We start from the raw sequence: 27204 nt of genomic DNA on the forward strand, positions 1-27204 counted from the left end.
TGTTGAGTTCATTTGGTAGTGAAGCATTGCTGCCATTCATACTATTGGGTTTCACTTTGTAGGAAGTAATGATTTGCAGTCCCTTCCAGGGTTGCCGTGCATCTGATATCACCTCCAACCTCGTTCGAAATTGTCTCTTTGCTTTTGAAATAGCCCTCCGCAAATTATACCTGGTTTTCTGGTACAGGCCTGGGTTGCCAGACTTGAATGCCACAGATCTAGCCTTCAGCAGATGACGTGCCTCCTGGTTCATCCGCAGCTTTTGGTTTGGGAATGTACAGTAAGTCTTTGTAGGCACACACTCATCCACACAGGTTTTAATGAAGCTGGTAACAACTGCAGCATTATCATCTAGATTCAAAGATGAATCCCTGAATACAGTCCAATCCACCAATTCAAAGCATTAGCATTAAACATGTATAGAGAGAGAGGGGTCCTTTATTGGTCAGAATTGACCATGGGTATTACATCCTAGCTGTCTATGTGCAAGCCAGGGCAGTATGATATGGAGAGCAAGCTGTTGTCTATGCAGCAGGCCTCCCCTCTCTGCGCAGCTGATGAATCCACAGGGACAGCAGAGGCCGATACAGTTTGATCCCAGGAGTTGCCAGTCTGGCGACTTAGAACTACCTTATTAACTCTATCTCCAGATTTTTCCTTGGGGTTAACTCCCAAAGCCTTCCCTATGGGTGATTATAACTGCAAGGTTGCGAAAGTTTGAGGTCAGAGTTTTCATTCTCCTAGATGAATTGCCAATCGTAGCTGACAAGACCCATCTGCCTGAAGCAACTGGTTTTAAGTAACCCACTTTTCTCATGGAGGTAGAACCAGATCTGCCAGGCTTAGTAGGTAAGTACGTATGAAGGCCAGGAGCTGGACTTGGAAGTCAGAGGCTATTTAAGACACACACCATTGGGAGCATTTAATGGGTTTTATATATATTTTTGTTTTTTTTATAGGCATCTGTTAGTTTTCTTGTGAGACCATGGATTTGCACCTTGGAAGGTTTCCAGCACGCAGGCCTGTGCAAGGTTGTATGGAAGACCAGCATTTGCCCATGCTGCAAGTCTCCTCTCTCCATGCCACCGATGTTGTCCAAGGGAAGGGCACTAGGGCCGATACGGCTTGGCACCGGTGTCGTCGCAGAGCAATGTGTGGTTAAGTGCCTTGCTCAAGGACACAACACGTTGCCTCAGCTGAGGCTCGAACTAGTGACCTTCAAATCACTAGACCGACACCTTAACCATTTAGCCACGTGCCAACACAATAGAGAGAGCTCATCCCTACCTCCACCACCACCCCCCCCCAACCTGTCAATGAGAATTTTAAGGATCATTAAATATTCAAGGAAAATTCCTTGTGGAAGGAAAGGCCAAATAAAATAGGAGATATGCTCTAAATGAGAATGGCGCTGAGGTAAAAGCAAGTCTGTCCACCTATCTTAGATGGATCCTGCTGAGCCAACATATCATATTAGCCCAAATCCCATGTTTACCCTTTCCTGTTACAACATTTAACAGTTCCTCTTAAACAATTCATTCCCTTTCATGCAGAGCGAAATAATTAGTATTTTAAAACCAGCGAAAATGAACAATCTTATAAGTATTTTTGGATGGTAATAGTAGAGTTCGTGGAACTGCTGATTCACAGCACAGAGACCAGGGTACAATCCTGACTTCTGATACTCTTTTGGTGGGGTGTTCAAGTTTTCCCTGTGACAGTGTGGCTTTCCTTCTACATGTCTAAGATATATGGATTGGTAGGTCATTTTGTCTCCATAAATTGTCCTTAGGATATAGGTGAGTGGTAGAATCTGGAGAGAGTTGATGAGAATGTGGGGAGAAAAAAACCAGGATTAATATAAACGGGTGGTTGGTAGTCTGTGTGGACTCAGTGGGCTTAAGTGGCTGTTTCCATTCTGTACCTCTCTATGAATGAAGCTAGCTTTTCTCTCTCCTCTTCAAAATGTGAACCTTTCCAAAATAGTGTTCCAAACTCTCCTGGGGTTCCTAGGAATTAAAGGTTAATTTCCAAGACAACACTGCAATAAAGGTGGGAGGAAAGATATGCTATAAAGCAAAACAGTTAGTTTTGAATACCTGGGAGGAGCTGATGGGAATGCCGATAGAATATAATCGGCAAATAGGTCAGTGTAGACTTTGAGGGCCAAAAGGGCAGTTTCTCTACTGTATCAATTTATGACACCTCTCTAATTCTGTGCAACTTTGAATGGGAATCTGGCACTTTGTTTTCAAAATAAATCAGTAGGATTTTCGTTTTCCTTATATATCATTATTTAGACTCTGAATTGGTATTGTTTTTTATTATTGTTACGTGTACCTAGATACAGTGAAAAGCTTTTGTTTGCATATCATTCAGATCATTCCATCATCAAGGTAGTACAGTAATAAGAAAATACAAAATGCAGAGTATAGTGTTACAGAGAGGGTGCAGTGCAGGTTGATTGGTAATTTTACCAACAGGAGGTGTCTGTTAGTTAGAAAGGGTGACTTGTTGTGGGAGAGCGAAGGCTTCTCCTGTGTGAGTGCCAGTGTTTTATTGTTGGGAGGCGTGGTATATGTTTTCGCAGGAGAGAGGGAGAACAGACAGATAGCCAGGAAGGACAATTTACCAGCCTCACGATGTCCCCCACACACACCCGCCTGCCCCTTCCCCCATGATCACACACAAGAGACACTCAGGCGCTCTCCCTCCGCCCAAGCGCGCGTACGCCCGTTCCCGGGACGCCGTATCCTCGGGAGCGCGCACGCATGTGGGCTGACGCTGGGTTTTTTTTGCGCAGTTGCTGTGAGGGACGCCGGTCGGTGGGGAAGCGGCCGCTCGGTTGTTTGTGTCGCTCTCGCAGGTTTAGCGTGAACGGGAGCTCGGGCCCTGGGGGAGAGCGGAGCGACCGGAGGAGGAACAGGCAGAGGCCAGGGGTGAGTGAGGGCAGGCCCAGTGGCTTTCACCGGGACGGAGGGAGAGAAAGGCAACGGGCAAACGGGGAGGCGCAAGGCCCTGTTTATAGGGGAGGGGGCCCAATATTACGCCCCCTCCTCATGGGGAGCCTAATGTAAACCCTTCTTCCTCCGATCCGCAGGGGGCCGACTTGTTCTGTCTAGGGATCCCATCTTCAGCCCGCCATCATCCCCCCCACCCCAGAATCCTGGGGTACAATTGACCCCCAAAATCCTGGGGTGCCATTAAGTATGCCTGTCTCAAATCTGGGGGCCCCATTGTGATTCCCCGAAAATCATGTGGGATCCCATTGATACTCTCTAAAACATCCTGGTGCCCCATTATGTATTTCTTTCTCCCCAAATCATGGGGTGTCATTGCGTCTCCCTGCCCCCCAAAATCCTGGGGCCCATTGTGTCTTTGCCCCTAACCCCCTCCCCCAAATCCTGGCGTTTTATTGTATCATGCCCCCTTCCACCCGAATCTTGGGGATCGTTTGCCCTATCCCAAAATAATCAGTAGAGTCATAGTTGTGTACGGCACGGAATCAGGTCTTTTTCCCCAACTCGTCCATAACAACCACCTGAACAGGTCCCATTTGCCGGCATTGGCCCGTATCCTTCCCTTTCCTGCCCGTGAACTTCTCCAAATGTATTTTAAACATTGTAATTGATCCCATTGTCTTCTCCGCCTTCAAATCCTGGGGTCTCCATTGTACACCCCCTCTAAAAAAAACTGGGTCCCATTATCCTCTCCTCCCTCCAAACCCCTGGCCCTGTTGTTTTGTCCCATTCCCCAACCCCTCGGGTCACACCCCATAAGCGTTCTCTCGCATACTCCTACTGCCCGACGCACGGCTAGTGGACTAGTTCCCTTCGCCTTGTGTATTACTGGGATCACCCCTTTCTCTGATGTCAAAACCAGGTAATCCTCGTCACATCTCCCCCTCCCCCTGACTGACACCCTCCCTCTGCTTCCCGATTTCCCTTTGCACCATTACCGGTGCTCTAGGGAATTTCCACCCTCCTCCTCTCCCCCCCTCCCACCTCCACCACCACCACAACCACCACCGTGCTCTGACTTAAGTGTCCCCTCCAAGCTTCCCGGGATCCTGCAATGGGCAGCGTCGGTATGCCTGTCGTTTACTTTCGCCGGAGACACATCTTTCTATGGTGCCTGTTTAATTCACTGTGCACCTAAATGCTCTGAGGATAGTAAATAGCTCCCCTGGGGCATGGCAAGAGGTTTGCCCAGTCAAAGGATCTTTGGTTGTGGTTTTGCTCGATTAATCCTGTGTTTATTTTTAAACATTCGGATAAAATTGGGCTTTGTGAAACTTGGAATTCTTTTCGTTTCTTCTATTGATAATCTCGATGCCTTTTTTGCTGATACTTTGACAGTTCCTCACCACTGATTGTCTCTCGGCGCTTACCCGGTTTTGCTCCCATCTTTTTTAAGATACCCTTTTGTTTACATTGAAATGATGCCACTTTCGGTCCGATTGGAGAATCAAGCGAAACTCAAATTTCAGCATTGCCTCTTCAATTGCAAAATACTCTACAGACGCTTAACAAAATCTCTAAAGCATAGCTGTGAGGTGGACGCTGTTTCATTGGAAAGTGTGGTTGTCGAACCTTCGAAATCAATGCTTGTAAAATGACAAAGGATTTGTTATTTTAATATTAACTACATGCATTTGTTCATTTTTATTTATTATGAATGACGGATAATATTTCAAATTCGTTTTTCATGGCGAATGGCGACTGTTTTCTTGGAGGTCGTTCCCCAGATTATAAAACAAATGTTGCACGCTCCAGTTGTCGTATTTACTCCATATCCCTCGCTGTCTTTCTGTCTCCGCCACCACCACCCTCCTTCCTACTGTTCCTTTGTTTGCGTCGTTCGGGGTTCTACGAAATACAACGATCAATAACATTAGCGAATTGCATAATTGACTGCTGTGTTGATGTGGGAATGATAAAGGGTGTTTACAGGTACTTGTGCTTTAGTTGGTGCAAAGTTTAGTTTAAATGGTAAAAAAATCTATATTTTTATCTTTTAAACAAAGCACCGATTCAGAAATACTGCAGTTACAGTTTTTAATTTTATTTATTTCAAGCCAAAATTTGGAGGAGTAACTTTAATTATAGCGCTTAATTGTAATTTTGGCACGTGTGTGGACTTGTTAAAATGTGCTGTTAAATATCTTACAATAATTGTTAGGTTACATTCCTCTTAAAACAACACAGGAAAAAAAACTAACACTTTATCTTTGATTGTTTATCTTTATGTAAGATTTAAATTGAGTACAAACATTTCTCATGTGGACAAGCCTTGTCAACATTTGATTGTATGAAGTACATGTTCCAGTAAGCTTTCCTGACTTATAAACACCATCTGTCTCTCTTCAAAACCTTGTTTATCAGGGTTGTCAAATCTTTTAAATATGGCTTTTGTTTTTAAGATGGTGTAGAATAGTTCTGATCACTGTTATCATGTGGCTTTATTGCTTGATGTTTGAAGTCATTTTGCTATTTGCAAGCAATGTTTGAGCACGGAATAGTTTCTGTGGTAAATTTATTGAGAGTCTTCTTGAGGTGTGAGGAAAGATGTATTTTAGAAATGCATTAAATATGCAGGACTGATCATGTTATTTGCATCTTAAATATATTGTCTTTTAAGGCCGTGATAGTCATGCACATAAAATTCTTCAAAACCTAATCTTAAAATTTCAAAGTTATAGTTCAGTCTTTAATTTGTATATATTAGAGCAGGTATTGCAATTCAGTAGATGAAGTGCTTATAATCTGGTCTACTTTAAACTTTTTAACCAGTTTAATTCATTTGGTCTATTTGAATGCCATTTTTGCATTTACATATAATGTTTGCATTAGTTTCATATAAAGGTAGCTGTGCAGCAAAAAAACCCTCTAAAGATTAAGGATGGTATTTCTATATATTGTAACTTAAAATTGCCCCAGATGTACTCAAAATGTGTTTGAAAGCAGGATTACTTGGGGTATAGCGTTTCATTTCCCTTTAGATGTTTTGCATGTGAATTGTATAAGCAAGATAAAAAGTTTATGGATTTTGATCATTGTCGTGTTTGTCTTTAATTGTGCAAATTATGAGTTTAAACAAAAACCCTTTGAGCATTGGTTTGTCAGATATTTGATTGGTTTTCGCTAGGAGTTAGACCAGTGATTTTTTTTTATATACTGTATACAGTTTGTGTAGCAGTGGAGCTCATTTTTATCTCCGTTTGTTGGGGGTAGAATGGGAGGTAAGACACATGTAATTGCCATCAGTGCTTGCTCAGCCAACAGGCTGACTCTATGGTGCAGAGGGTGTAGAATTAAAAGTGACAGGTGAAATTTGCCTAATCTTTCCAGATTTCTTTTGCAACAATATCTAAATATGATGAGTCACTGGCTTGAAGATTTTCAAAAGATCTTTTAATGTTTGTGGATTTATGATTAAATTACCTAGATGAAGTATAGACGTGCAGCTTGGCTGTGAATGGAAATAATGTTAAATGGAGCAATAACATGTTTCTTTACCAACAATTGTGTTATATGAGTTTCTAAAGTTTATGCATGCACCTGAAGATTTTGAGTTCATCTCCAAGTCCAAATGAATCAAGGAGCTTATGCTGCTATTAATGCCCCAAAGAATACTATATACACTTTTGGAAGAAGTGATATCCATTTTAACCAAGAATGCCTTCAGCTTTCGCCTAAAGTTATTTGATGACCCAGCATTCACCAAACAAAGCAACTGTTCCAGGGTTTCTGTTTACTGGGGCATCTGGCACTACTTCAGTATGGTTTTATCTAATAATCGTTACCCTGCTTCTCCCTGAACAATTAATTGGCCCAAACTGTCAACGGGGACACACACTATGGGATTTACCTTGAATCTCAGATAACTATTAAAAGCTTCGGCAGAGTTCAATTTCGATTCAGTTGCCCGCCTTGATAAGGATACTTTACATCAAAAGTGATGTACTCTCTTTATTGTATTCAAATCCTTCATCACTCACTTTGCAAGCTGGAAGTAAAATAAGATCGTCTTCTACAAGGACAATATAATATGAATCTCCTGAAACATGTTTTTCCTTTCATTGTACCCTGCTTAAAACATTATTGCTCAAATAGCTCAGAGGTTTATGCATGAGAACATCCAGCTCCCTTGCTTTTTTTTATCCTCATACATCCGTTTCCCTGAAATATTCAACTCAAGAAATTCTGCGCATTCTGGAAATATTTGCTTGTTTCATATTCATCCTGAAAGTGAGCATGACACTTATCCAAGTTAAACATTATTTGCCAGTCATGAGTCCATTTGTCCAGTAGCTTGACTATCCCAGAATCAGAGAAGCATTGTCTATTCACTTTATACTCAAAAGTATCGTCTGTAAATTCACAGTCCCAACTGTGATTCACAGTATCTAGATTCACAGTATCTAGATCTTGTAATAAAAACTAATCGTAACCCCAGAGTGAGAAGCTTCATAACTGATGTCTAAACAAATCAAAACTACAGTTTGACCTTGCTTTGCAAGCCCATTCTCAATCCATCACAAAATATTACTGTTTATCAGGATTCTTTAATCTTTTGTTCAGCCTTTCAGTGATATGTTCTCAAAAGTGTTTTTGAAGTCTGAATAGGTCTGTATACTTTCCTCATCCACTAAATTCGTAATATAATTTGTATCATTGTTTTCAATTATGAAATTAGATTATTTGTAAGACAACAGAAAATTCTATGCTTGAGTTCCACTGTGTGACTAAGCATCAAATATCAATGTCATGTAGAATTTAGCAGTAGTTTAAAGTATGATCCAGAGTAACAATTATTTCATTTTCCTTTACATTTGTGTACTGGAAATGACATTAAACAATCTTGAATTGAATTGATAAATGTTGACAGATATGTACAGATATGTAAAGATATGGAAAAGATGGACCTTGAAGAGGATCTGACTTGATATGCTGCTTCATTGTGGGAAATATTAACCAGATGTTTTTGGAATATTATGTACAATTTTGGTCCTATTGCCAACAGAACATTGTACATTGGAAAGAAGAGAATGAAAGTTATTGGGACTGAGACTGTAAGCTAAAAGGCACAATGTACAGTTATGCAGTGTATGGTGAAGGGAGAACAATATCTCGAAATTTGTGATGCTGCTGTATTTATAAAATATAAGGCAGACAACTTGTGTTGACTAAATTACTGTGAGGCGCAGACAGCACCGAGTTGCTTTAGTATTCATGCCATGCTGTACTCTGATCACTTACCATCATCTTGCTATTGTTTATATGTGTTTCAAATTATAGGTCAGAATACAAACATAGTATCTAAGATTGAACTCGTAGTAGATTCTGTCACTGATCAACATACACAGTGCTGGCAATAGAACATAAAACAGTACAGCTCAGTGCAAACAACAGGAATTCTGCAGATGCTGGAAATTCAAGCAACACACATCAAAGTTGCTGGTGAACGCAGCAGGCCAAGCAGCATCTGTAGGAAGAGGTGCAGTCGACGTTTCAGGCCGAGACCCTTCGTCAGGACTAACTGAAGGAAGAGTGAGTAAGGGATTTGAAAGTTGGAGGGGGAGGAGGAGATCCAAAATGATAGGAGAAGACAGGAGGGGGAGGATAGAGCTCAGTGCATTCCTTTTGGCCTTGATTTAACACACTCCAAGATTAATCCTACGTTTCCCTCCCACATAACCTTTCATTTTTCTTGCACCTAGGTGCCTATCTTAAGAGTTTCTTAAATATTCTTAATGCATCTGCCGCACACCCACCACACTTTTTATATTTTTAAAAAACTACCTCTGACATCCCCCTTGTATTTTCCTCCAATCACCAGAAGTTTATGCCCCTTTGTATTAGCCATTTATGCCCTAAGCAAGCAGTTCTGGCTAATCTTAAGATGATGCCCATCATACTGATTCTTTGGGTTATATTAGTTTGCCGTTTAAACATTATGGAACACTTATTTTTTTGTAGATTCACTTTATCCTGGTGTAGTTTGATTGTTACCTATCTGTGCTTTGCCAAATAAACTGATCTTCCTCGAATCCTTCTGTTAAATTCTAAATTCCATTCTAAGCACCTCTACACAATTTAAAATCAGTCACCAGGTAATTCTTATTTCCATTCACTCCATCAGTGGATTTCCTCTCTCCAAACATTACACCTTGTCATGTTTGTGACTTTGGAAATTAAATTAATTACTTTGTGGTTGTGAACTTGTGTCCTTTTGTGCTAGTGGGCACAAGTTCACACCCACAAAGTAATTAATAGTCTTGGTCTTTTATTAAAATTTTGGAGACAAAAACTTGGTCAGGAGCTAGAGCTTTTGTGTGGTGACGAGATAACAGGGGTTATCGTAATGCAATTAATTTCTGTTGAGTTAAGTCACTGGGAGAGATTCTTCACCATCGGTGTAGTTGTCCTAAATATCTGGTGTCCACCTATCATGAAATTCTTTTTTTAAAAAGAAAGTTACTTGAGGCTATCTCAATTTTCATTTGTTCTTGTTTCATTCCAACAGTCTATTTCTACTACAACAGTATATGTTTGTTCTCAGAACATTGACATTTTGCTTTCACTATCTGTTCTGGGCCATGAGATTGCCATAGTTACTCAGTACACATGTCATAGTGAACTGTTATAAGAGAAAATTATTTACTATTTTCACTGCAATCAGTCTTAAGTACATAATTTTTATAGTAATGAAAAAAATCAGAGCTATCCTGTATATATTTTGAAGTAGTTTTTAAGATTCTGATCAATCTTTTGTTTAATGAGTACATATTTGCATTTATACTTCTGAAATTGGCCAATGGTTGGAATATATAGTTTACATAGATTTGTGAAATATAAAATTACACACTGAACTTTATGAGCTGGTGAAATGGCTCTTTCACTAAAAAGGACACAGGATGCATAGGAGTACCATCACTCAAGTTCCCTTCCAAGTTGTGGTTCATCTTGACCTCCAAATATAGAAGGGTTCTTCGTTATCATCCAATTTAAATCTTGGAATTCCTTGATCTGCTGCTGCAAAAAGACTTTCACTAGAGAACAGCAGTGGCTCAAGAAGGCACCTTTCCATCACTTTATTTTTAAATTGGAAGGTTCAGTACATTTTAAATATATGTTGCAGGAAAAAGTTTATGAACCCTTTGCATTTACCTGGTTTTCTGCATTATTTACTCATAAAATGTCTGATTTTCAATAACAGACACAATCTGTCTGAACTAAAAAAACAAACAATTGTACTTCTCATCAATATTGAGCACACCATTAAAGCAATCACAGTCTTGGCTCAAAACAGTATGTAAACCTCTGGGGTAATCCCGCCTCCTCTTAAAAGTATTGGGAGTCAAGTGTTCCAATCAATGAGATGAAACTGGAGGTGTGTGTGGGTTGCAGAGGTACCCTGCCCTGTTTAAAAACAACACAGAATGTCAGGTTACTGACAGAACCGGCTCTTCTGAAGAAAGATCTGTTTTTGTTCACCATGCCTCGATCAAAGCATCTTTCAGAGGACTTTATAGAAGAAGAATTGTAGAGATGTATGAAGCTGGATAAAGCTGCAAAAGCATTTCTAAAGACCTGAATGTTCATCAGTCCACAGTAAGAAATTGACTACAAATGCAGGAAATTTGGCACTGTTGCTACTCACCCTAGGAGTGTGCATCCTGCAAAGATCACACCAGGAGAACCCCATGCAGTGCTGAAGAAGGTAAATAAGAACCTAAGAGTTACAGCAGAAAACCTATAAAGATCTCTCGAACTTTCTGAATTCTCTGTTCACGTGACCACTGTAGAAAAAGCATTGAACAAGAATGGTGTTCATGGAAGGACACCACGGAGGAAACTACTGCACTTCAAAAAAAAAACATTACTGCACGTCTCAAGTTTGCAAAAGACCACCTGCATGTTCCACAACGCTTCTGGGGCAATGTTCTGTATACAGATGAGACAAAAGTTGAACCTTTTGATAGAAATGCACATTGCTGTGTTTGGAGGAGAAAGGCCACTGCATACCAACGGCAAAACCTTATCCCAACTGTGAAACATGGTGGAAAGAGCATCATAGTTTGGGGCTGCTTTGCTGCCTCGGGACCTGGACAACTTACAGTCATTGAGGGAGTAATTAATTCAAAGTTGTTTCAATATATTTTACAGGAGAATGTCAGGCTAACGGTTTGTCACCTGTAGCTTAATAGAAGTTGGATGATCTAACAAGACTGATCCAGAACACGAACAAATCAAGAGGAAATTTGTTAAAAAGAATGGGTTAAAAAGAAGAAAAATTGTGTTTTGGAATGGCCACATCAGGGCCCAGACCTTACCCCAGTTGAGATGCTGTGACATATGGGCTGTTCATGGAAGGTATCCCAGAAATATTGATGAACTGAAACAGTTTTGTATGGAGGAATGGTCTAAAATTCCTCCTCGCTGTTGCGCAAGCCTGATCAGCAGCTCCGAGAAATGGTTGGTGAGGGTTATTGCAGTTAAAGAATGTTCTACCAGTTATTAAATATGAAGATTTACATACTTTTTCCAGCCTGGACTGTGAATGATTAAATAACGTGTTCAATAAAGACATGAAAAGTACAATTCTTTGTGTGTCAGTAGTTCAGGCTGTTTGCATTTGTCTATTATTGTGACTTAGACAAAGATCAGATCACATTTTATGAATAATTAATGCAGAAAACCTGGAACTGCAAAAGGTTCACAAAATTTTCTTGCTACGGCAGTTGCTGGGGAGATATCATTGAGGAGAGGAATTTCTGAGAAATCCAGAATGCATTTATTGTAGGCTGGCTAAGAGTCATCACAGCTCTTGGAACTTTGCTGCGTTTCTCGCCACCGTCAAATGTTGCCACAAATGTTTTGTTGAAGCAACAGGAACAGGATGCTCACTTCTGGCCTCAACAGCACTACCTGAACCTGTGAAAAATATAAAGGCTTTCAGAAGTATCTAACTTTTTAAAATTATTATTTCAGCAAACTGACTCGCTGCAAAACTACATGGCTTGACAACTGAGGAGTGGCAGAATTTCTAATTGCTGACATTAATGGAGAAAAGTTGTCCACTTGTTGGTATCTGGCAGAGTTAAAGAAATATGTTTTTTGTTGAAAAATCAAACTAGGTGTCTTCTGTATTGATTTGAATTTCTGTCATCAACAGTAAATCACATGCACTTTCAGTGTCAGTGCTGCTTGTAATATTTGTTGGTTCTGTCCAGTCATTAAAGTGATTGAAGCCCAACAGGAGTTCACTGTAGTCAGTGGTCAGGAAGACACTATGAAGAATCAGATAGCCTTCATAACCATGTGTGTTATTAATTGTGGCCTATTAGTATCTAATGATAACACTTGACTTTTAGGTCAGCTGTTTGCATGGATCCTTTCATAATCTTAAAAATGGTGGAAGATCAGACCACTTGTGGTAATTTGAGTCAGTATGGGTCAGTAAGAATCCTATCTTCAGTCGTCTATTGTTAAATGCTCCCATTTATTTAAGGAGCCAACTTGTGTAAGGGGCATGCAGAAAATATCATATTTTAAAATAGCTTCAGTTTTATATTACTTGTGGATCCGAATGGTTACTGCAAAAGAGCATCACCACCATTGCACTTTATTTTTATGCCTTTTCCACTACTAACATTAGTTCAAATGTTTCAATTTAATATCAGAGAATATGTACGGTATACAACCTGAAATTCTTACTCTTCACAGACATTACATATTTAGTGATACAAAATATGTCTTCCTTTATCAGAGAGAAACTTATTCAGATATATTTATGTTTTGTTTGCACCAGAGCATTTTTTTATTGAGGTGCTGATATTTATACTCTGCACTGCCAATGTGAAGTGAGATGACTTGTTAAGAGTACCTCATAGGATTATCTGTGAAATTTCATAACTAATCATAGCAACCTTTCCATTTAAAACAATTTTGAATATTATGGAATTGGGTAAGTATGGGGACCCTTGCTGTTGAGAATTAGATTACCTCTTCCCCTGTATTCTGTAAACTGCTAGTTCAATACTCGTTGGGTGTGTTACTTAGGAACATGCTATCCCTAATTTACAAAGTTAGGTCACCAGGATGTTTTTTTTCCCCCCCTCCATAACTACTTCTAAATTTGTCTCTAAGTTGATTACTCCAGGCTGTTAGTACTCAGAGGCAATCTCTAAGTTTTGTGTATAAACTTGATGGCAAAATAATAGTGAATGATGATGATTTGCATTGTCTGTGTTTGCTATTGTCTGGGAATGCATATTTCTCTAGGTGTGTCCAAGAACTTGTGTTGTTTTTCTTGTCCCTGACTCAGCAATACAGAGACAACATTGATCATTTCAGCACAGCCCGGAAATGGAATGTGGATCAGCTAAAGCTAAATTTACAAGATATTCTATCACACCAAGAAAAATGACTTTCAATACTGCCATCTAAATGCTAACAAGATAGAGAATAAAGTGTTTAACAGATGGGTACAGTTATGGATAGAACTTAAAGGTATTGATTTTATGTTTTCTTCTTGCTGCTGCCAACAGGAAGGAGATACAGGTGCCTTGGGGTCCCACACCACCAGGTTCAGAAACAGTTATTATCCTTCAACCAAAAGGCTCCTGAACCAGTGTGAATACTCACTCACCTCAACTCTGAACTGATTCCACACCTATAGACTCACTTTCAAGGACTTTACAACTCAGGTTATCAATGTTATTTATTTATTTCTTTTTGTATTTGCATAGGTTTGTCTTTTGCACATTGGATATTTGTCAGTCTTTGTGTGCAGTTTTCTAATTGATTCTTTTGCATTTTTCTCTGAATGTCTGCAAGAAAGAATGGATCTTGGGGTAGTATTTGGTGACAAACGTACTTTGATAGTAAATTTATGTGGACTTTAAACTTTGAACTTTGGTTTATACTTAATTTCATTGAAAATTTCCTCAACAGGATTCTGTTCTGTATAGTAATACCTGCAGCTGACAGTGTACATAGTTATTAAAAATGCGTAATGAATTTTAATTATGCAGGATAGTTTTGCAGACAGTGACTGTGGAAGAACTGCATGTGCTCTGCAGTATGTCAAGATTTCCCAGTTGCTGCCTTGTGTTTGACTTAAGATTTCAGAAGTTTTAAAGTAAACTATAAAGTGCCCTCTAGGTTAGAGCTTTCAATTTCTGAAAACCAAAAACTTCAGATGCCGGATGTCTGAAATGACAAGAAAATGCTGGAAACACTCAGAAAACAGCACCTTTAGAAAGGGAATTAATGTTTAAGTTTGAAGGTGCTTTATCAGATCTGAGAAAGAGAAAGCAAGTTGTTTCTAAGTTGCAGAGAATGGGGGAGAGGTAGATAGAACAAAGAGAATATCTCTGAAAAGCTCTGACCAGCGTTATTTTTGTGATAAGTTGTAAATGAATAAACTGACAAAGTAATGTGAGTGATTATATAGAGAACCCAAACAAAGAAACACGAGCTATGGAATAAGGACATACAGAGAACAAAAACAGGAAAGATATTTTTCCCTCACAGCCACCTCAACTCTGCTTCTTCCCGCTGTGTCAGTCCATTGTCCTTGCTTCTGTGCTCCAATAAGGAAGCTTTCTGCACAGATGCCTCAAGATGTCTTCCTTTTTCCTGAACTTTGGCTTTCCCGCTACCATAGTTGTCATAGCCCTTGATTGCAACTCTTTTATTTCAGAGTTGCTGGAGTCTTACAAAGGTGGAGAGAGGTTGAGAGCAGAGCAAGGATATTCCCCCGGTCTTCACTTCCAACCTGCCATTCTTCATGTTCAATGGATCTTTCTAGGTCATTTCTACCATCTTCAACATGATACCATCACTAGATATCTTTTCCTTTGCCTTTCAGTAGTTCAAAGGGACCAGTGCTTTGTTTTTACTGGTCAACTCAATTCCCAGCACCAATTTCTCATCTTAGAGCACACGTAACATCTGTCCTTAACTTCCTTTCTCACCATCCAGGGATGAATTTTCCTTCCAGGTGAAGCAGTGATTCACATGCATTTCTTCCAAAGTTTATTCCAGAAACCAAGTACATTGGGTGACCTCTCTTGAAGTACCTGTATTCATTTTGCAAGAGCACCGTTGAGCTCTGGTTTCCTGCCGATTTAATTTTCGATCCCACCCTGACCTTTCTGTTTGTGACTTGTGCTATTCCAACAGATCTAAATTAATCTTGTGGAACAGTTCTTCTGTCTCAGAACACTTCAAGCTTGTTATTGAATTGTAGAACTTAGTGGCTGACTTTGTATGAGGTGGCCTCTTCATGAGCACTGGGGGTGTCCCTGTCCTATGCATTTTGCACCTTTTCTGATCTGTTATTCCACACTCATTATGAACTGCTCTCGTTTCAACTTCCATATTCCTTTGTTCAGATTTTCTTTCCAACTGTCTCCAATGACCGAATATCCTTATTTGCAGTTTGCCCACGCTGTGACCTTGGCCTCATCTTTTCAGAGGGATTCCTGTCTATTACTGTCCCACCCTCTGTGCAACTTAAAACTAACTGATGTTTCTTTCTTCTGATGAAAAGAGGATCTTTTCCTATAGATAGTGCCTAATCTAAAGGATTCCAGTATCTTCTCTTTTTATTTCTCCCATTTTAATTTATGGCCACATAAAGAATGAATATTCATCTCTCATTCAAAACAAGCAGAATAAAACATTATCTGACATTTTGAGATACGAATTGTTGATATCTCTCTTTTATTCATTCACAAGTTATAGGTATCACTGGAAAATGCCCATCCCTTGATTCCCCACAAGAAGTTGTTAATATTTCTGCAGTTATAGGCCAGTTACATTGATAGATAAGTGAAATATTTCCAACATGATATGGAGGACATGAGGTGGTGGCATTTCCATGAACCATTTACTCTTAGCTTTGAGGGATGAAGGAGTAACCAGTGTATCGTGTAGATCAGGGGTTCCCAACCTTTTTTTATGCCATGAACCAATCCCATTAAGCAATCCCATGTTGGTAACCCCTGTTGTAGATGATCAGTGATGAAGACACTGTCAGTCAGTGATGATGGAAATTAAAGTATAAATCAGCTGGGTTGCTGTATTCTAAGTGTCTCTTTGGCCCATATTTACACCAAGATTATAATGAAGTGCAGTGGATTATTGGTCAGCAAGTTAAATTTAAATACACTTCTTATCACTTCCTTTATTAGGAATGCAACAGATGCTAACTGATCTGCTTTTTGTTAACAAATGATTTTCTACTTTATTGACTAGCTGCTGGAATTACAGCTGTATTGAAACAGCTTTGAAGAGCACCCAGAGGTGCACTCTGTCTTTAGAAATATTGTGGAGATGTTCATAACTCTACGTGGCAATAGGTGTGTGGTAATGTTATGGTTGTGAATCCCCTTTGGATTTACTGAGGAACTGAAAGCCGTTAATAAAGGCAGATGTGGTTCTTCTGACACACAGTTTGTGGGAGGAACACAAAAGGAAAAGGCAAAATAGGTTATTTGTATTAAAGGAAAGAACCTTAAATTTATAATAAAACAAGTGGACCTGGTCATAGGTTGCTGCTGTATAGGAGCTGATGGAACTCGTTTGTGATCTGGTGATTACAACTGCAGAGGGCAGGGATTCAGATTTCTGGATCATTGGGACCTCTTTTGGGGCAGGTGTGACCTGTACAAAATGGACAGTTTGCACTTGATTCCCGGGGGCCAATATCCTGGTGGGGAGTTTTGCTAAGGCTTTTGGGGAGAGTTTAAACTAAAATTGCAGTGGGGGAGGGGACTGAATTGGAGGAAGAGGCAGTTGGCTCACAGGTTGGAGACAGTGCAAGAGTGAGGATAGGCAGATGATAGAGAAGGGATGCGGTCAGACAGATGTTTTGGGATGTGTATTTTAATGCAAGGAGTATTATGAACAAAGCAAATGAGCTTAGAGCGTGGATCAGTACTTGGAGCTATGATGTTGTGGCCATTACAGTGTCATGTACCCCATGACGGGTTAAAGAACCAGCAGAGATGAAAAACACTTGAGTCCAGTATTGCGATTAACTAATAATATTTATGAGTAACTATGCAATACAGTAATATAAATGCAGATAAATCAAACAGGTTAGAAATATGAAAATCAATCTTCTTCAAGCCTAAGGGTAAATAGATAGTCTTACGATAATGAGTAAAGTTCAGTTCAGTTCGTGGTATTGAGTTGAGTAGTGATGGGGGGTGCGGGGGGAGAGATTTGAGTCTTCAGATGAGCTGACGCTATCGATCTTCCCGTTGTTCTTCGAAATCCTTTAAAAGTCACCGACTGTGACTTCAACAAAGGAGACTGTTCTTCTGTGGTGGAATCATCAACCCAGGCAAGGGTTGAAAACATGGATAACTCTGCACTGGTCACTCCCTTTTCTCACTGCTAGAGCCACTGATCGATCCTCCAAAAACCTACTTTTTCTGTGGGCACAACAAAGCTCATTCAGTGTCCAAAAACATGTGTTGCAGGTCTATCATCTGACCTCCTATTTATCTCACCGTACTGAGTACCAACTCGTCCCATCTTTGTCTGTGTAAGAATGTACAAGCAGGCAATGTCTTTGGAGAAAGTATAAACAACCTGCCGAAAAATCATAACACCGTGTCCAAGCAGTCTTCATCTCTCTGTCTCTTAAAAACAAAATTTTTGTGTTAAATAACTCTCTCTTTTCAAAAGCACAGTTCATAGGGGTAGTCGAGCACAGTTTATAGGGGTAGTTCAGGACCCCGTCACAACAGAGACTTGGATGGCTCAGGGGTAGGAATGGCTACTTGGAGTGCCTGGCTTTAGATGTTTCAGAAAGGGCAGGGAGGGAGGCAAAAGAGGTGGGGGCGTGGCACTGTTGATTAGAGATAGTGTCACGGCTGTAGAAAAGGAGGAAGTCATGGAGGGATTGTCTACAGAGCCTCTGTGGGTGGAAGTTAGGAACAGGAAGGGATCAATAACTACTGGGCATTTTTTATAGACCACAGGGACATCGAGGAGCAGATAGGGAGACAAATTCTGGAAAAGTTTAATAATAACAGGGTTGTCTTGTTGGGAGATTTTAATTTCCCAAATATCAATTGGCATCTCCCTAGAGCGAGGGGTTTGGATGAGGTGGAGTTTGGTTGGTGTTGAGGAAGGTTTCTTGACACAATGTGTAGATAAGCCTACAAGAGGAGAGGCTGTACTTGATCTGGTATTGGGAAATGAACCTGGTCAAATGTCAGATCTCTCAGTGGGACAGCACTTTGGAGATAGTGATCACAATTCTATTTCCTTTACCATAGCATTGGAGAGGGATAGGAACAGACAAGTTAGGAAAGTGTTTAATTGAAGTAAGGGGAAATATTAGGCTATCAGGCAGGAACTTAGAAGCATAAATTGGGAACAGATGTTCTCAGGGAAATGTATGGAAGAAATGTAGCAAATGTTCAGGGGATATTTGCGTGGAGCTCTGCATAGGTACGTTCCAATGAGACGGAAAGGATGGTAGGGTACAGGAACCATGGTGTACAAAGGCTATTATAAATCTAGTCAAGAAGAAAAGAAGAGCTTACAAAAGGTTCGAAAAACTAGGTAATGATAGAGATCTGGAAGATTATAAGGCTAGCAGGAAGGAGCTTAAGAAAGAAATTAGGAGAGCCAGAAGGGGCCATGAGAAGGCCTTGGCGGACAGGATTAAGGAAAACCCCAAAGGTGTTCTACAAGTATGTGAAGAGCAAGAGGATAAGACATGAGAGAATAGGACCAATCAAGTGTGACAGTGGAAAAGTGTGTATGGAACCGAAGGAGATAGCAGAGTGAATACTGAAGCAAGGTATTCATTACGGAGAAGGATCTTGGCGATTGTAGGGATGACTTACAGCGGACTGAAAAGCTTGAGCATGTAGATTTTTTTTAGGCATCCGTTAGTCTCATGAGACCATGGATTTGCACCTTGGAAGGTTTCCAGGGTGCAGGCCTGGGCAAGGTTGTATGGAAGACAGGCAGTTGCCCATGCTGCAAGTCTCCCCTCCCCACGCCACCAATGTGGTCCAAGGGAAGGGCATTAGGACCCATACAGCTTGGCACCGGTGTTGTCGCAGAGCAATGTGTGGTTAAATGCCTTGCTCAAGGACACACATGCTGCCTCAGCCAAGGCTCGAACTAGCAACCTTCAAATCACTAGACGAACGCCTTAACCACTTGGCCACGCGCCAACACATGTAGATATTAAGAAAGAGGATATGCTGGAGCTTTAGGAAAGCGTCAAAGTTGGATAAGTCACCAGGACCGGACAAGATATACACTAGGCGACTGTGGGAGGTGAGGGAGGAGATTGCTGAGCCTCTGGCAATGATCTTTGCATCATCAGTAGGGACGGGAGAGGTTCTAGAGGATTGCAGGGTTATGGATGTTGTTCTCTTATTCGAGAAAGGAGTAGAGATAGCCCAGGAAATTATAGACCAGTGAGCCTTACTTTGGTGGTTGGTAAATTGTTGGAGAAGATCCTGAGAGGCAGGATTTATGAAGATTTGGAGAGGCATAATATGATTAGGAATAGTCAACATGGCTTTGTGAAATGCAGGTCATGCCTTACGAGCCTGATTGAATTTTTTGAGGATGTGACTAAACATTTTGGTGAAAATAGAACAGTAGATATAGTGTATATGGATTTCAGCAAGGCACTTGACAAGGTACGCCCATGCACAGCTTATTGAGAAAGTAAGGAGGCATAGGATCCAAGGGGACATTGCTTTGTGGATCCAGAGTTGGATTGCCCATAGAAGGCAAAGAATGGTTGTAGACAGGTCATATTCAGCATGGAGGTCGGTGACCAGTGGTGTACCTCAGGGATCTGTTCTGGGACCCGTACTCTTTGTGATTTTTATAAATGACCTGGATAAGGAAGTGGAGGGATGGGTTAGTAAATTTGCTGATGACACAAAGGTTGGGGGTGTTGTGGATAGTGTGGAGGGCTGTCAGAGGTTACAGTGGGACATTGATAGGATGCAAAACTGGGCTGAGAAGTGGCAGATGGAGTTCAACCCAGATAAGTGTGAGGTGTTTCATCTTGGTAGGTCAAATATGATGGCAGAATATAGTATTAATTGTAAGACTCTTGACAGTGTGGAGGATCAGAGGGATCTTGGGGTCCGAGTCCACAGGACACTCAAAGCTGCTGTACAGGTTGACTCTGTGGTTAAGAAAGCATACGGTGCATTGGCCTTCATCAATCGTGGGATTGAGTTTAGGAGCTGAGAGGTAATGTTGCAACTATATAGGACCCTGGTCGGACCCCAGTTGGAGTACTGTGCTCAGTTCTGGTCACCTCACTAAAGGAAGGATGTGGAAACCATTGAAAGGGTGCAGAGGAGATTTACAAGGATGTTGCCTGGATTGCGGAGCGTGCCTCATGAGAATAGGTTGAATGAACTCGGCCTGTTTTCCTTGGAATGATGGAGGATGAGAGGTGTATAAGATAATGAGAGGCATTGATCGTGTGGATAGTCAGAGGCTTTTTCCCAGGGCTGAAATGGCTAGCACGAGAGGATGTAGTTTTAAGGTGCTTGGAAGTAGGTACAGAAGAGCTGTCGGGTAAGTTTTTTTTACGCAGAGAGTGGTGAGTGCGTGGAATGGGCTACCAGTGACAGTGGTGGAGGCGGATACAATAGGGCCTTTTAAGAGACTCCTAGACAGATATATGGAGCTCAGAAAAATAGAGGGCTATGGGTAACCCTAGGTAATTTCTAAGGTAAGGACATGTTCGGCACAGCTTTGTGGGCTGAAGGGCCTGTATTGTACTGTAGGTTTTCTATGTTTCTAAGTGTCTGATGTTTGAGAAACTTAAGTTCAGAGATGATACTCTGGAGTTTGAGACTTGGACATGATAGTGCATCAGAAAGGAGGAGAGTCACCTGGACACATGGCTCTAAGAGGCAGTTCCTCTCTTTGGATTAAAAAAAACTAAAAAAACTGATCAATGAAGAGAGAAGGGAGGGAGAGAAGAAACAAGTGAGACAAGTTTAGAGATCCAGAAAGTGGCACTGAGGAGCCTTGGTCCTTGCAGTTGTATGTAGTTCTTGCAGCCTGCATAGAGAATGGGTAAACTGACCACAACCCTGTGATACGGGGAGCTATTCAAGTTGTCGGATGGGAATGGGAAGATAGTACAATGCAGGGTAGCATGGTTGGATAGTTTGATGCTGTTCTCTGCAATTGTGAGCTTGAATCCTAACGGCTATGTTGCTGGCCCAGTGCTGAGGTTAACAACACTTCCTCGGGCTGCAGAGGAAACTCCCATTTGCTGTGGTTCATATAGGAAACAATGGCCTAAATAAGCTGACAGATGATACGAAAAAAGGTAGAATTGTGGATAGTGGGGAAGGTTGTCAAAGGATCTTAACTGCATTTTACAGGAGCATCATTGAGAGCATCCTGACAATTTGCTCTCCATCCAGTATGGGAGCAGCTGAGCGTCAGACTTGGAAGTCCCTACAGAGGACTGTGAGAAGAGCTGAGATGGCATCCCTACCATCCTTCGGGGGTATTTATCAGGAGCACTGTGTACGCAGGCCCCTTAGCATTGACTTTCTACCATCAGACAGGAGACTCTGATGCTTAAAAACATGAATGGACAGGATGGGAAACCGTTTCTTCCTTCAGGCCATTAGGCTTCTGAACTCCCTGCCCCATCGTATTTGAAGTGTCATTGATTAATCTGATCCATACCTGACAGTATTTAATTTAAGCACTTTAGTTTATTATTTATGTGAGATTCACCTGCAGATTTTATCCTTGCTTTCATAAGTTATTGTGTATTATGTGTATTACTGTGCTTTACACCTTGGTTCAGAGAAACATTGTCTTGATTCTATATACATTATATGGTTATATACTGTATGATATATAGACTGTACATGTATATAGTTAAATGAGAATAGACTTGACTTGATACAGCAAGTTATCGTTCAGTTGCAGATATGGGTGGAAAATGGCAGATGGAGTTACGTTAGATGGAGTTTAATCCAGAGAGGTTAAAGTTTAAAGGAGGTATGTCAGACAAGATTTTTTTTATATAATACATACAGTTGCAAATAAAAGTTTGTGAACCTTTTGCAATTACCTTGTTTTCTGCATTAATTACTCTTAAAATGTGCACTGATCTTCATCTAAGTCACAATAATAGACAAACACAATCTGCCTAAATTAATTGTATACAAACAGTTATACTACTTCTCGTCATTACCCAGTATACCACTTAAACAACCACAGTCTATTTTCAAAATAGTATGTGAACCTCTGGGGTAATGCCTTCTATAAAAGCTTTTTGGTATCAGGTGTTCCAATGAATGAGATGACATTGGAGCTGTGGGTTATAGAGGTGCCCTGCCCTATAAAAAAGACACGAAAAGTCAGGTTACTGATAGAACTTGATCTTCTGAAGTAAGATCTGTTTATGTGCAACATGTCTCGATCAAAGCATCTTTCAGAGGACCTTTAGAAGAAGAATTGTAGAGATGTATGAAGCTGGATAAAGCTGCAAAAGCATTTCTAAAGACCTGAGTGTTCATCAGTCCATAGTAAGAGAAATTCAACTATGCCAGATCTGTCCTGGCATCGTGCACAGCAAGCTGGAGGAACTCAGCAGGCCGGTCAGCATCTATGCAAAAGAATAAGCAGTTAACATTTTGGGCCGAGACCCATCATCAGTCCTGATGTTTATTCTTTTCCATATTCTTTTCAACAGTTTATTCTTTTTCATAGATGTTGCCTGGCCTGCTGAGTTCCTTAAGCTTTTTGTGTGTGTTGCTTGGATTTCTAGCATCTGCAGATTTTCCTGTGTTTGTCCGGGTCTATCCTAGTAAGGTTCCATGGGCAGATTTCTCGAACATACATACTGTGAAAGTGTGCATTTACATTGCATAAAGGAACCATTTGTCAGAGCTGTGCATTTATTTTTAAATTGGAAGATTCAGTACATTGTAACTGTATGTTGCAAGGAAAAGTTTGTGAACCCTTTGCATTTACCTGGTTTTCTGCATTATTTACTCATAAAATGTCTGATCTTCAATAACAGACACAATCTGTCTGAACTAAAAAAAACACACAAACAATTATACTTCTCATCAGTACTGAGCACACCATTAAAACAATCACAGTCCTGGCTGACATACTACTTTGGGGTAATGCCTCCTTCTAAGACTGTTTGGAGTTAGGTGTTCCAATCAATGAGATGAGAGTGGAGGTGTGGGTTGTAGAGGTGCCCTGCCCTGTTTTTTTTTAAAAAAAAAGACACAAAGTCAGGTTACTGACAGAACTGGCTCTTCTGGAGAAAGATCTGTTTATTTGCACCATGCCTCAATCAAAACAGCTTTCAGAGGACCTTTAGAAGAAGAGTTGTAGAGGTGTATGAAGCTGGATAAAGCCTCAAAAGCACTTTCGAAGACCTGAGTGTTCATCAGTTCATAGTAAGGAAGATTGTCAAATGGAGGAAATTCGGTAGTGTTGCTACTCACACTAGGAGTGAGCATCCTGTAAAGATCACACCAAGAGTACACCGTGCAATGCTGAAGGAGGTGAAAAAGAACCCAGGGGTAACAGCAAAAAACCTGTAAAGATCTCTAGAACTTGCTAAGTCTCTGTTCATGTGTCCACTATAAGAAAAACACTGAATAAGAATGGTGTTTGTGGAAGGACACCACGGAGGAAACTACTGCTCTCTTTAAAAAAAAAAACATTGCTCCACATCTCAAGTTTGCAAAAGACCACCTGGATGTTCCACAATGCTTCTGGGACAACGTTCTGTGGACAGATGAGACAAAAGTTGAATCTTTTGATAGAAATGCACATTGCTATGTTTGGAGGAAAAAGGGCGCTGCACATGAACACCAAAATCTCATCCCAGCTGTGAAACATGGTGGAAAGAGCCTCATGGTTTGGGGCTGCTTTGCTGCCTCGGGGCCTGGACAATTTGCAGTCATTGAGGGACCAATTAATTCAAAATTGTATCAATACATTTTACAGGTGAATGTCAGGCTAAGGATCTGTCACCTGAAGCTTAATAGAAGTTGGATGATGTAACAAGACAATGACCCAGACAGAAAATTTGTTTCAAAGAATGGGTTAAAAAGAAGACTATTTGTGTTTTTGAATGGCCAAGTTAGAGTCCAGACCTAAACCCAATTGAGATGCTGTAACATACCGGTTGTTCGTGCAAGTAATACCAGAAATATTGATGAGCTGAAACAGTTTTGTGTGGAGGAATGGTCTAAAGTTCCTCCTCGCTGTTGTCCAAGCCTGATCAGCAGCTCTGAGAAACATTTGGTGAAGGTTATTGCAGTTAAAGGAGGTTCCACCTGTTATTAAAAACAAGGGTTTACATACTTGTTCCAGCTGAACTTTTTAATAGAAATGCACACTGCCTTGTTTGGAGGAGAATGGGCACTGCACTCCAACACCAAAACCTCATCCCATCTGTGAAGCATGGTGGAAGTAGCATCATGTTGTGGGGCTTCTTTGGTGCCTCCGAGCCTGGACAGCTTGCAGTCATTGAGGGAACAATGAATTCAAAATTGTATCAAGACATTTTAAGGAGAATATCAGGGTAGCAGTCTATCACCTGAAGATTAATAGAAGTTGGATGATACAACAAGACAATGATCTGAAACACAAGAGTACATCGACCACAGAATGGTTTAAAAAAAAAGAAAAATTGTGTTTTGGAATGGCCAAGTGAGAGTTCAGACCTTAACTCAATTGACATGCTGTGGAATGTCCTAAAGAGGCTGCTCATGCAAGGTATCCCAGAAATATTGTTGAACTGAAACAGTTTTGTATGGCGGAATGATCTAAAATTCCTGCTTACCGTTGTGCATATCTGATCAGCAACTACAGGAAATGTTTGGTGGAGGTTTTTCCTGCTCAGGTAGGTTCTGCCAGTTACTTAATACTAGGATTCACATACCTTTTCCAGCCTGGACTGTGAATGATTAAACAATTTGTTCAATAAAGACATGAAAAGTGTTATTAGTTCAGGCATATAGTGTTTGTCTATTATTGTGACTTGGATGAAGATCAACCTACTTTTTATGAGTAATTATTGCAGAAAGCCAGGTAGTTGCGAAGGGTTCACAAACTTTTTTTTGCAACACATGTGCATCGTGCTGCTGGGAAGGTGGTGGAAGCATATACAATGGCAGTTTTTCAGAGACATTTAGAAAGGTGCGTGAACAGACAGGAAATTGAGGGATATAGACCATGAGCTTAATATAGTTGGGCTTCGTTTAATTTGGCGTCATGGTTGGCACAGACAATGAAGCTGACAGGCCTGCTCCTGTGCTGTACTGTTCTATGTTCTCAGACTAAAATGGAGGTGGTTCTAAATGTACATGAGCAGGACGTTTTCAAATTTAAAAACAAGAACCTCGTGCAAATCGCAGAAGGGTAGTAAGATTTTGAAAGCAAAATATGTGGTTCAAAATTTAATGGGAAAGATGGGTTTTAATTCATGGGGTATTGTCACCAGTAATAGGGGAAAAAGCAGATGTTCCTTTGAGATGGGCTTTGATTTTATTGTGCGAGGGCCAGTGTCCTCAGTCTGTAGGAAGGCTTGGAACTAAACAGTTTGGAGGTGGATTGAGGATAGGATTGGGTGTGGGAGAATTTTTGGAGGTTTAAAGGGAAAGGATAAATGATAATGCAGAGTCACAAAGTGGGCTCTAAAATATGCCACGAAGGGGCAAAATGTATTTACTCAAATATCCTTCGTATAGAGTCAGTGTTGAAAACTGGAAAAAAGACAAAATTGAAGACTTTGAATATATGCGTCATTTACAAGATGAATGAATTAATATTTAAGTAGAAACTGCTATGTCCTAATCCAGTTTAGAGAGATGCTTGCAAAATGATTAATATGTGTGCATGCAAAAAGAGCAACATAATTATCATGGGAGACCTTAATCTACATATAGACTGGGACAATCAAATTAGCAATGTTATTCAAGCAGTGCATATAAAGCCGTTTTCATTCTGTATGTTAAGGAAGCAACTAGGCTATTTAAGATTCAGTATGAGAAATTGGTAATCTTGTACTTGAGGGACATTTTAAGAAATTGTAATCATACTAAAACTGATTTTTATATAAAGACTGAAGTGATTTCAGCTCAATCTTAAACTCGAAGCAATTCAAAGGTATGAGGCATAAGTTAATTATGGTAGATGAGAGACAATACTTTAAATATAAGACAGTAACATTTAATACCTATCTTAATAAATATTCATAAGGTGTAATAAAAAGCAGCAGTTCACCAATGGCTAATGAGAAATTAAAGGTAGTCATTTCCTTTGCTCTAATTCTAATGTTTAAATGAACAGCAAATCTGAGGATTAGGAAAATGTTGGAATAATCTAATGAGATTAGTAGAAGCTAATTTGGATTCCTTGGAAAACACAAAGAAATGCCAGAGAAATTATAGAACCTTAGAATCATTTAGCACAGCCCTTCAGCACACTAAATCCATGCCCCCTGTTGTCCTGAGCTATACTAATCTATTTACTTGTCTGTGACCTTGTTGGCTTGTTCAGATACCTCCTTCAAGTACTTGTGCAGATACTACATAAATGCTGTGAAAGTTACTGCCTCCCCACCTCTTAGGGAAGTAAATCCTAGACTCCAACCATCTTTTTTGGAAGGTGGGGAGGTGATTGTCATGGATCAACACACAGCCTTAACTGAAGACAGTCTCCTGAAAAGAGAATGAGCAGCTGAAAGAAGTTAGCATGAAATAAAATACAGTGTTGGGTAAAGTAATAAGACTGAGAGCCAGTTAGAACCCCTGGATCCTGACCTGCATGCTAAAAGTTTTGAAAGAGATGAAGGTAATAAATAGACTGGTTGTTGTCCTTCAAAATTCTGTTGGTCCTGTCGCAGTTCACACAGATTGGAAGATGGCAAATGTAACCACGCTTTTTTAAAAAAGGAGGAAGAAAAATAGAAGTCACTATTAGCCTGATGTCAGTAGCACTGAAAATGAAAAAGTTGGTTTATAAGCAAGTGATAACAGTGCATGTAGGTAATGGTAGGATTTATCAAATGGAAATCATGTTTGACAAATTGGTTATCCAGGCTGTACCCAGAGAATATAAATGAGGAAACTAGTGAATGTTTTGGTTATGGACATGCAGATGGCATACAGCAAGGTGC

The 27204-nt window shown here is 40.3% G+C and overlaps 1 protein-coding gene across 7 annotated transcripts in view; it reads left to right on the forward strand.

Annotated features, from left to right (window-relative positions):
* The first annotated feature begins 2803 nt into the window (after positions 1-2803).
* Positions 2804-27204, forward strand: part of LOC140212072 (mitogen-activated protein kinase 8) — a 132376-nt gene continuing 107975 nt past the window's right edge. For 6 of the 7 annotated variants that reach the window (XR_011889640.1, XM_072282557.1, XM_072282555.1 and 3 more), the window contains exons 1-2: positions 2804-2939; positions 13556-13714. The gene's annotated coding sequence lies outside the window, so the exon portion shown is untranslated. The remainder of the gene's footprint in view (positions 2940-13555; positions 13715-27204) is intronic. The other variant, XM_072282556.1, reaches the window with a different exon arrangement.

Source organism: Mobula birostris, chromosome 18 (genome assembly GCF_030028105.1).
Source record: "Mobula birostris isolate sMobBir1 chromosome 18, sMobBir1.hap1, whole genome shotgun sequence".
Taxonomy (NCBI): domain Eukaryota; kingdom Metazoa; phylum Chordata; class Chondrichthyes; order Myliobatiformes; family Myliobatidae; genus Mobula; species Mobula birostris.